Source organism: Grampus griseus (assembly GCF_964374135.1).
Source record: "Grampus griseus genome assembly, chromosome: 1".
Taxonomy (NCBI): domain Eukaryota; kingdom Metazoa; phylum Chordata; class Mammalia; order Artiodactyla; family Delphinidae; genus Grampus; species Grampus griseus.
The window spans coordinates 129,416,461-129,425,335 of record NC_139017.1 but is presented as its reverse complement, the minus strand read 5'-3'; the positions used below and the strand labels follow the sequence as shown (position 1 = coordinate 129,425,335).

The 8,875-nt window shown below is 38.4% G+C and overlaps 1 pseudogene across 1 annotated transcript; it reads right to left on the bottom strand.

Moving 5' to 3' along the window:
- Nucleotides 1–5,599: 5,599 nt before the first annotated feature.
- Nucleotides 5,600–6,271, bottom strand: LOC309834073 (large ribosomal subunit protein uL1-like; annotated as a pseudogene). Its single transcript has one exon. The product of its transcript is annotated as a large ribosomal subunit protein uL1-like (transcript).
- Nucleotides 6,272–8,875: the final 2,604 nt, after the last annotated feature.

Here is an 8,875-nt window from a genome sequence, read left to right as displayed (position 1 = left end):
AGCCAAGATGGATTCAAAATGCTACAAAGCAGCTGTGCAACTTTGAGAAAGTCATTTGTCGTCCCATGCTGACTTAGGTTCTCCTCCTCTATATGCTGCATGTTTTCTGTGAATACCTGTATCAGAACTCTTCCCCCACTACTGAAATTACTCGTCCTGCCACTAACCTATAAACCATTCATGGGCAGAGATATCTTGTTTATCTATGTATTCTCTGGCTAGCAGTGGTGTTCTTGACAAACATTTGCTGAATTGATCAAAAATATTCATATCTAGGCCTGAGTTAAATGATCCATTGAAACCCTCTCCAAGTTGATTAACTGAAGATGGCATAATTCACCTGTGTGTAAAGATAAAATGACTCAGACCACTTGAGATGATTTAATATTAAAACAATAGCTTTCCAATGTAAATGTCCATTGATAGATGAATGGATAAAGAAGATGAAGAATATATATATATATATACACATATACACAAAATGGAATACTACTCAGCCATAAAAACAATGAAATAATGCCATTGCAGCAACATGGATGAACACAGAGATTATCATACTAAGTGAAGTAAGTCAGAGAAAGACAAATATCATATGATGTTACATGTATGTGGAATCTTAAAAATGATACAAATGAGGAACTTCCCTCGTGGTCCAGTGGGTAAGACTACACGCTACCAACGCAGGGGGCCCAGGTTTGATCTCTGGTTGGGGAACGAGATCCCGCATGCGTGCCACAACTAAGAAGCCTGCATGCTGCAACTAAGAGTCCACATGCTGCAACTGAGAAGTCCGCATGCCCTAACTAAAGATCCCGTGTGCCGCAACTAAGACCCAGCACACCAAAATAAATAAATAATAAATAAATATATTTTTAATGATACAAATGAACTTATTTGCAAAACAGAAATAGGCTCAGACATAGAAAACAAACTTATGGTTACCAAAGGGGAAGGTGGGGGAGGGATAACTTAGGAATTCAGGATTGACAGAAACACACTACTATATATTAAATAGATAAGGGCTTCCCTGGTGGTGCAGTGGTTGAGAGTCCGCCTGCCGATGCAGGGGACATAGGTTCATGCCCCGGTCCGGGAGGATCCCACATGCCGCGGAGCGGCTAGGCCCGTGACCCATGGCCGCCGAGCCTGCGCGTCCGGAGCCTGTGCTCCACAACGGGAGAGGCCACAACAGTGAGAGGCCCGCGTACCGCAAAAAAAAAAAAAAAAGATAAAAAGGACCTACTGTATACCACAGGGAACTATATTTAATATCTTGTAATAACCTATAATGGAAAAGAATCTGAAGAATATATACACGTGTATAACTGAATCACTTTGCTGTACACCTGAAACATTGTAAGTCAACTATACTTCAATCCAAAACAAAACAAAAACAAGGAAACACAATAGCGCTCAGTAAACTTCTCCTTAAATGGAAGTTTCCTCAAACATACCTCTCTCTTTTGAATTTGTTGGTGTCATTTTGGACTTAGTCTTTACTTAGTATTTTAATAGAGCAATATTTTAAAGAGAAGTGAAAAAAGAAAAGTATGTTTCAATTCTTAGCTACCACCACTCCCTCCAATAACTACATCATTTAATTTTTCTGTTCTTCAGTTTCCTGTTTAAAATGAAAATACTGAAGATAGGCCAAGTATTCATATAGTTTTTGTTTCTAAGTCAAATAAAAACATCTCATCTCATAATAAAAATATCTACATCTATTGTTATTATGATTGCCTTTAAATTGAGAATGTTCAACTTCTGTCTTGTAAATTATATTAGTTATCTATTGCTGTGTAACAAACTATCCCCCAAATTTAGCAGCTTAAAACAACAAGCATTTATTATCCCACATGGTTTCTGGAATCAGGAATCTGAGTGTGGCTCAGGTGGGTGCTTCTGGTTCAGGGTCTCTTGTTAGGTTGCAGTCAAGCAATCAGCTGGTGCTACAGTCATCTGAAGGGTTGACCAGAGCTGAAACATCCTTCAAAGACGGCTCACTCACATAGGGATTGGCAGAAGACCTCAACCAGTTCCTCACTGGTTTTTGATAGAAAGCCTCGGTTCCATGCCACATGGACCTCTTATAGGGCTGTCCTAGCATCCTCATAACTAGCAGCTGGCTTCCCCAGAGTGAGGGATACAAGAGGTACAGGGCAGAAGCCACAATGTCTTCTATGAGGTAGCCTCAAAAGTGATATAACATTATGTCTGCCGTATTCTGATGGTCACACAGACAAACTCTGATGCAACACGGGAGGGGACTATACAAGACCATGACTGCCAGGAGGTAAGGGATCATTGGGGACCATCTTGGAGCCTGGCTACCACAGCAATAAAAATGAATATCCACACCAATGGAGCGGGGAAGAAATGATTCTTAGTTGTTCAGAGGATGGAAAGCCAGAGTCCAAATGACTTCCTCAGAACTGAGATTAAACTCTACTAAACCACCTCAAATAATAAAGTAAGTAAGTGGATGAACTTGGGGTTCTGACTCCTTATTCAGGTTTAAACTTCTCCATCAAAACAACTCACCAAAAACATATTCATTTCCCCAACTTCACCTACAACTGCAGCACTTGAGGTTGGGGGAAAATCACATTTCTCCTACACAATAAGCAACATCAATAACCAAGACATAAAAATGAACCCCACCCATGGATATAGAAGTTAACAGACACAGACTGGATATTCAGTGGACAGCACTTAATTTTTATACCAGCTCTTTTCCACATCTTAGCTAGTTACACAAGGATCATATGAAACTAGATTGATTCTCAGCTGAAGAGTACAAAAGTCTGAAACCTGTGGATTTGACAAATCCTCCTCCAACAAACAATAAATCTCCCTCTCCCCCAAAAGATAATTTTCCCTATACCCTACTTCCTATATCCTGCCAGGTAAAAGGAAAACTGGTAATTGAGACCTGAGTTCTAGCTCCAGCTCTATTATTAACTTGCTGTGTGATCTCTAGCAAGTCACTTGACATCTCTGCTCTTCAACTTTAAAGAGGCAGAAGTGGATCAGAAAAACTCTTCCAGGGGCTTCCCTGATGGCGCAGTGGTTGAGAGTCCACCTGCCGATGCAGGGGACACGGGTTCGTGCCCCGGTCTGGGAAGATCCCACATGCCGCGGAGCGGCTGGGCCCGTGAGCCATGGCCGCTGAGCCTGCGCGTCCGGAGCCTGTGCTCCACAACGGGAGAGGCCACAGCAGTGAGAGGCCCGTGTACCGCAAAAAAAAAAAGAAAAGGAAGAAAAAAAAAAAAAAAAAACTCTTCCAGGGCTAAAATAAATCCTATAATTCTGATTCATTTGTGCTTTCAGATGAACCCAGCTTGCTTATCCTTATCTACTGTCATTTGTGACTCTAACTGCATTGATTTCTTACTACATTGTGTCAGGAAGCAACAGGACAAAGGCCATATCGGAATTTATGTTAGGGCTTTATCCACCCTACCCCTTCACAAAAATACTGCTGGAAAATGCTCTCTGATATTCACTGTGGGAGCTCAGCAGAAATGAAAATACTCAGCCAGTAAGGTAAAACTATTCTGTGACCAATGGAACCAAATTGGAGATAAATTTAGGTACGTGGCTATAAAAACCAATTTTAAAAAAATGGTTTTAACAAAAATTAACGATTGCTTGTAGACAGATACAGGAAGATGTCTTTCCCCAAAGGATTCACTCTTCACAAAGTTTGGCAGCTTGATGAAAGGCAGAGGAGTATGATTCCATGGCAGTAGAGGAAATGATACCCTCATCAGCTGGCAACCAATTTTCCTCAGAGGAGGTACTGACACAGCTAAGTCAGGCCAAAAGTTATGCATGTCCCTGAATTCCCATGGGAAAAGAGTGCAGTGCAAAGAAAGAAGTCTCATCTATTGATCCTAGACAAGTCTGAAATAGAAAGGGAAGCCCTTTAACAATTTCCAAAGAAAGAATGGGAAAGAAGTAAGAAAATGAGGGAAAGAATAAAAGTAAGAAAAAGAAAGGGTCGAGAAAGAAAAGGACAGGAAAATGCATGAATGAAAGAAAAGAGAGCAAAAGAGGGGAAAACCTGTCCAGGACTAGACACTCATCAAGGGAGCCCTGATTGTCTTGTTCAATAAGGACCCTCTACCACCTACCAAAGTGCCTGGTATAGAACAGGTGCTCAGTAGATGCTGAATAAGTGAAAGAACGAGGATAAAGCAACAAACAAAGAACAGTTTGGAAAAAGGCAGGATATTCATTGGCTTCCAGCTGTGTACTTACTCCAGCCAAAAATCTCACAGCTGAACAATAGATGTGAGCAAATGAGAGAAGGTAAATGGATCAGTACAAATCTATTATCCCTCTGGAAAAAAAAGAATGAAAACACACGTCCTACTGCTACACACTTTGTCACTCTTTCAATTCTTCTTCTGTATTTTAATAACCTGTATCAGGTAAGCACCTCTTAAATATTTTAGGATCTCATGTTTAAAAAAAGAAAAAAATAACATTTTTTATTTGTATACCAGTTGAAAAAAGTTTCATGGTTCCAAAAGAAAAGCGTTTTACTTGGACATAGACACCATACAATCCTCTATGTCTTTCTTAGGGCTCTATCAATATTTCAGTATTAAAATAAAATTGTCAAGAAAAAGCAACTGAGTGAAACAAAGAGCATTTAAATGTTTTCTAGGATTTTTATCCTTCTGCAGAGTAAGGTATCTGTTTACAAATTTGGTTCTTTTGGTTAAATACAGACACAAGATCAAATTACATTGCAGTTTGAATCATCAGTTCATTCCCTTCCACAGATTATTTTAGATCTTGTTCTAACACAACTAACCCTTCAGGACCAGTCAGATTGCCATGGTAATTGCTCAGTGACCACAGTTGTTGCAACTTTGACACAGGAGTGACCACGGTTCTAGGTCAGCTTTCACTTCACTGAGAAATGAAGACACATTAACAAAAGTGAGACCACACACACACACACACACACACACACACACACAGAATCAGAAACACAATATCTGTTACAGAGAGGAAATAGAAAGAATGGCATCCATTTCAAGATCTCATAAAAATTCAGATTAAAAACATTATTTTTTTTTTCTTCCATCATTCCTCTCTTTTAAGAACATGGAAAAGGTCACTTCCACACAGCATTTTAATCAGATATGCCTTTCTTTTCAATGAATTATATTCCTAAGTGGAAATAAACCAGATAGCCTGTTAATAACCTATGCAATGTTTTTCAAAGTGCATATTTTGTGGAAAATAAATATTTTAGAACAAGACTGAGAGATTAATTTTTTCTCAATAAAATGAATTTCAAATTATCTAGTTTTATGTCAGCTTAATGTAAATATTTTAATAAAGTATAAACACGTTTATAATATAAGCCACCTTATGATGAATTGAAATGCATCTGTAAAATGAAAAAAATACACATACCAAATGAATCAGGCATCAAATATCAATAAAGACTCTTCCCTGACCACCCACATGCTAAGTAGAGTAGGATAAAAATGAGGTGAGACACTCAAGGATATATAATACAAAATCATATATATTCAAGCAATAAGTTTTGTATGTTCACATTTTAATGGTGGGAGTATGGTTTATTAAGCTGTGCCTTAGTACAGGCGCTGGGGCTTGCCCATGGCACTCTTAATGTACAAAGTCCCGCCATTCTGCCAATTTTTCTTGAGCAATGACACCATGAAGTTGACAGCTAAGTGGATGTTGTACACAAGCTCATCATCTGTCATCTTCACGTGGCCAACAGCCACTGCCAGACACAGCACTTCTTCATCTGGAACTTGATCGTGTACTTCACTTCATCAACTTTGGCCACCATGTTCTCATTGTGGGTCAGCAAGGAAGGGAACTTGCCAGCCTTATTCAGATCTGGGCCCAGATTCATGGGATCTGCTTGATCAGAAATTCTGAAGCCAAAAAGGCATCATACTTCTTGGCCAGCTTCTTGACCAATTTCTTATTCTTGTTGAGTTTCTTCAGAGCCTCTATGTCCATGTGGTGGATATCCACAGCCTTGGCCTCATCACAATGCTGCTGGTCCCCCAGAACCCATATGGAGAACTTGGGGAGGGGAGTGGACTTAAGCCTGACAGTGCCCGAGAAGTGTTTGTCCTTCGGAGGGTCATAGCTCTTCAGGCTGATCTGAAGCTCCACCGTCTCCAAAAACATCTGGCGCTTGCGCTGGTTACTGTGCAGGACTTCCCGCACTGCCTCCATAGAGGGTGTCTCGGGAGACTTTGCAGTTCATAGTGCCTCGTGCCACAATAACCGGAAAAGAGGGAGGGAGCAAACTTTTTTTTTTTTTTTTTTTTTTTTTTTTGCGGTACGCGGGCCTCTCACTGCTGTGGCCTCTCCCGTTGCGGAGCACAGGCTCCAGACGCGCAGGCTCAGCGGCCATGGCTCATGGGCCCAGCCGCTCCACTGCATGTGGGATCTTCCCGGACTGGGGCATGAACCCGTGTCCCCTGCATCGGCAGGCGGACTCTCAACCACTGCGCCACCAGGGAAGCCCGGGAGCAAACTTTTAAATGAAGCAACATTACATCCTAAGAGGAAGCCAAAATATTAATTTTTAAATTCATTTGAGTAATTTTCCTTATGTGGATTTGCATTCTTATCTAGGGCTTCTCAATCAGTATTAATTAAAAATTGTAATAACTAACATTTATTGAGCACTTACATATCAGGCACTAACCTTAGCACTTTATATATATTATCTCATTTAATTCTAAAAATGCTCTTAAGTAAATAAATTACTTTCCCCACATTAATGGTGAGGAAACTGAGACTTCTGATAATACAATGATCTAAGATATCCAAAATTAACCATCCAGTACAAAGACATAGAAATGCTAGAAAAAATAAAATAAACATTATTTTTAAAGTATGACTGAGAAGGAAGAAAGGGAGGGAGGAAAAACTCCATCCATCCTAGGTGCCCAAAATGAAGAGGTAAGGTAGGGTGGAGCTTTAATTGCCTTGGAGAAAACTTGGTCCCAGTAACCTAAAAAGAAATGAGGATTTGGGTGTGCATGAGGAGCTAAGAATCCTTAGATAAAGCCAAGACCCTCAAATGGCAGCTCTTTCTGGTAAGAGATGAACTAGAAAGGAAATATGTTTACCAGGACAAGGTGAGAAAGGAGCTTGTCTATCTCTTTTCAGCTTTAAGTTGGAGGAAAAACCCTTCCCCCTAAATTCAAAATTTCAGGCCTGTGCCTCTCATAAACTTGGGGATAAAATGAATATAATATGCATGATTTAGGAAGCCTCAAATTGAGAAGTTAACACAATGACTGAGCTATGATTGGTGATCTCTCTGAAGCAACTGTAGAAGCAAAAGCAAAAAAAGCCTCAATAAAGGTAATCTCACAACAAAATATGTGAGAAAACAATCCACATTGAGCAAGAGTCCACATCCAAGAACTTGAAATAAAACAACATTATGAAAGAGAATATAGAAAAAGGAATAAAGCCATCAAAAAGAAGGTACTATGAAAAAGAATAAATTGATTAAGGAGGAAAATAAAACTATACAACTTTTTTGTTAAATGTTAGTACTTTCAGAAATAAAAAATTAAACTCTTTAAAGTGAAAACTCAAGAAAAGGGTTGAATGAAAGATTAAACCAGTTGAATAAAAGAATTAATGAACTGGAAGACAGATCTGAGGAATGAAGCACAAAAAGCTAAAAACTGGGAAAATGTAAAGAGACATGGAATATAAAATAAAAAACTCCAACATATCTCTGATGAGAGTTCCATAAGAAGGGAGAGGGTAGAATAGGAGAAAGGCAATATTCAAGAGATTATGGCTACTGAAATAGTGCAACCACTTTGGAAAACAGTTTGGCAATTCTTCAGAAAGTTAAACATAGTTACCATGTGTCTGCACAAAAACTTGTACATGGATATCCATAGCAGTATTATTCACTATAGCCAAAAAGTGGAAACAACTCAAATGCCATCAACTGATGAATGAACAAAATGTGTTATATCCATACATGGGAATATTATTTTTCCACAAAAAGGAATGAAGTTTTGATACATGTTATAACATGGATGAACATTTAAAACATTATACAAAATGAAAGAAGCCAGACACAAAATGCCACATACTATATGATTACAATTATAAGGAATGTCTAGAATAGGCACATAGACAAGTCCACAGGGACAAAAAGTAAATTACCAGATGCCAGGGCTGGAGAGAGAAAGGAATGGAGAGTGATTGCTAATGGATATGGGGTTTCACTTCCAGGCAATAAAAATGTTCTGGAATTAGAAAGTGATGATGGTTGCACAACCTTGTGAACATACTAAAAATCACTGAATTGTATATACATTTTAAAAGGGTGAATTTTATGGTATGTGAATTATATCTCAATTCTTTAATAACTTTAAAAATACAGTAGACAAGATTTTTTCAGAATTGATGCACTCAAGACACAATGAGTCTCAAACAGGATAAGTAAAATTAAAGACACAATTAGCAGAGTGTAAGAAACCACAGAACACCAAAGATAAACAGAAATATCTTCAGAATAGCCAGAAAGAAACATAAGTTATTCACAAAGGAAAAATAACTAAGCTGAAAACAGACTTCTCAGCAGCATAAAGAGAAGCCAGAAGAAATTGAATAATATATTCAAAAGATCAAGGAAAAGTATCTGTGAATGCAGAATTCTATAATCAGCTAAATTATGATTTTTAAATGAGAACATAGTAGAGATATTATCATTAGACAAAGACTTTGACAATATATTTCAAATAAATCCTCATTTAAAGAATTATTTAATACATATTACAAAAAAGAAGAAAAATCAAACCCAAAACTTTAAGAGAAATTCAAAAAA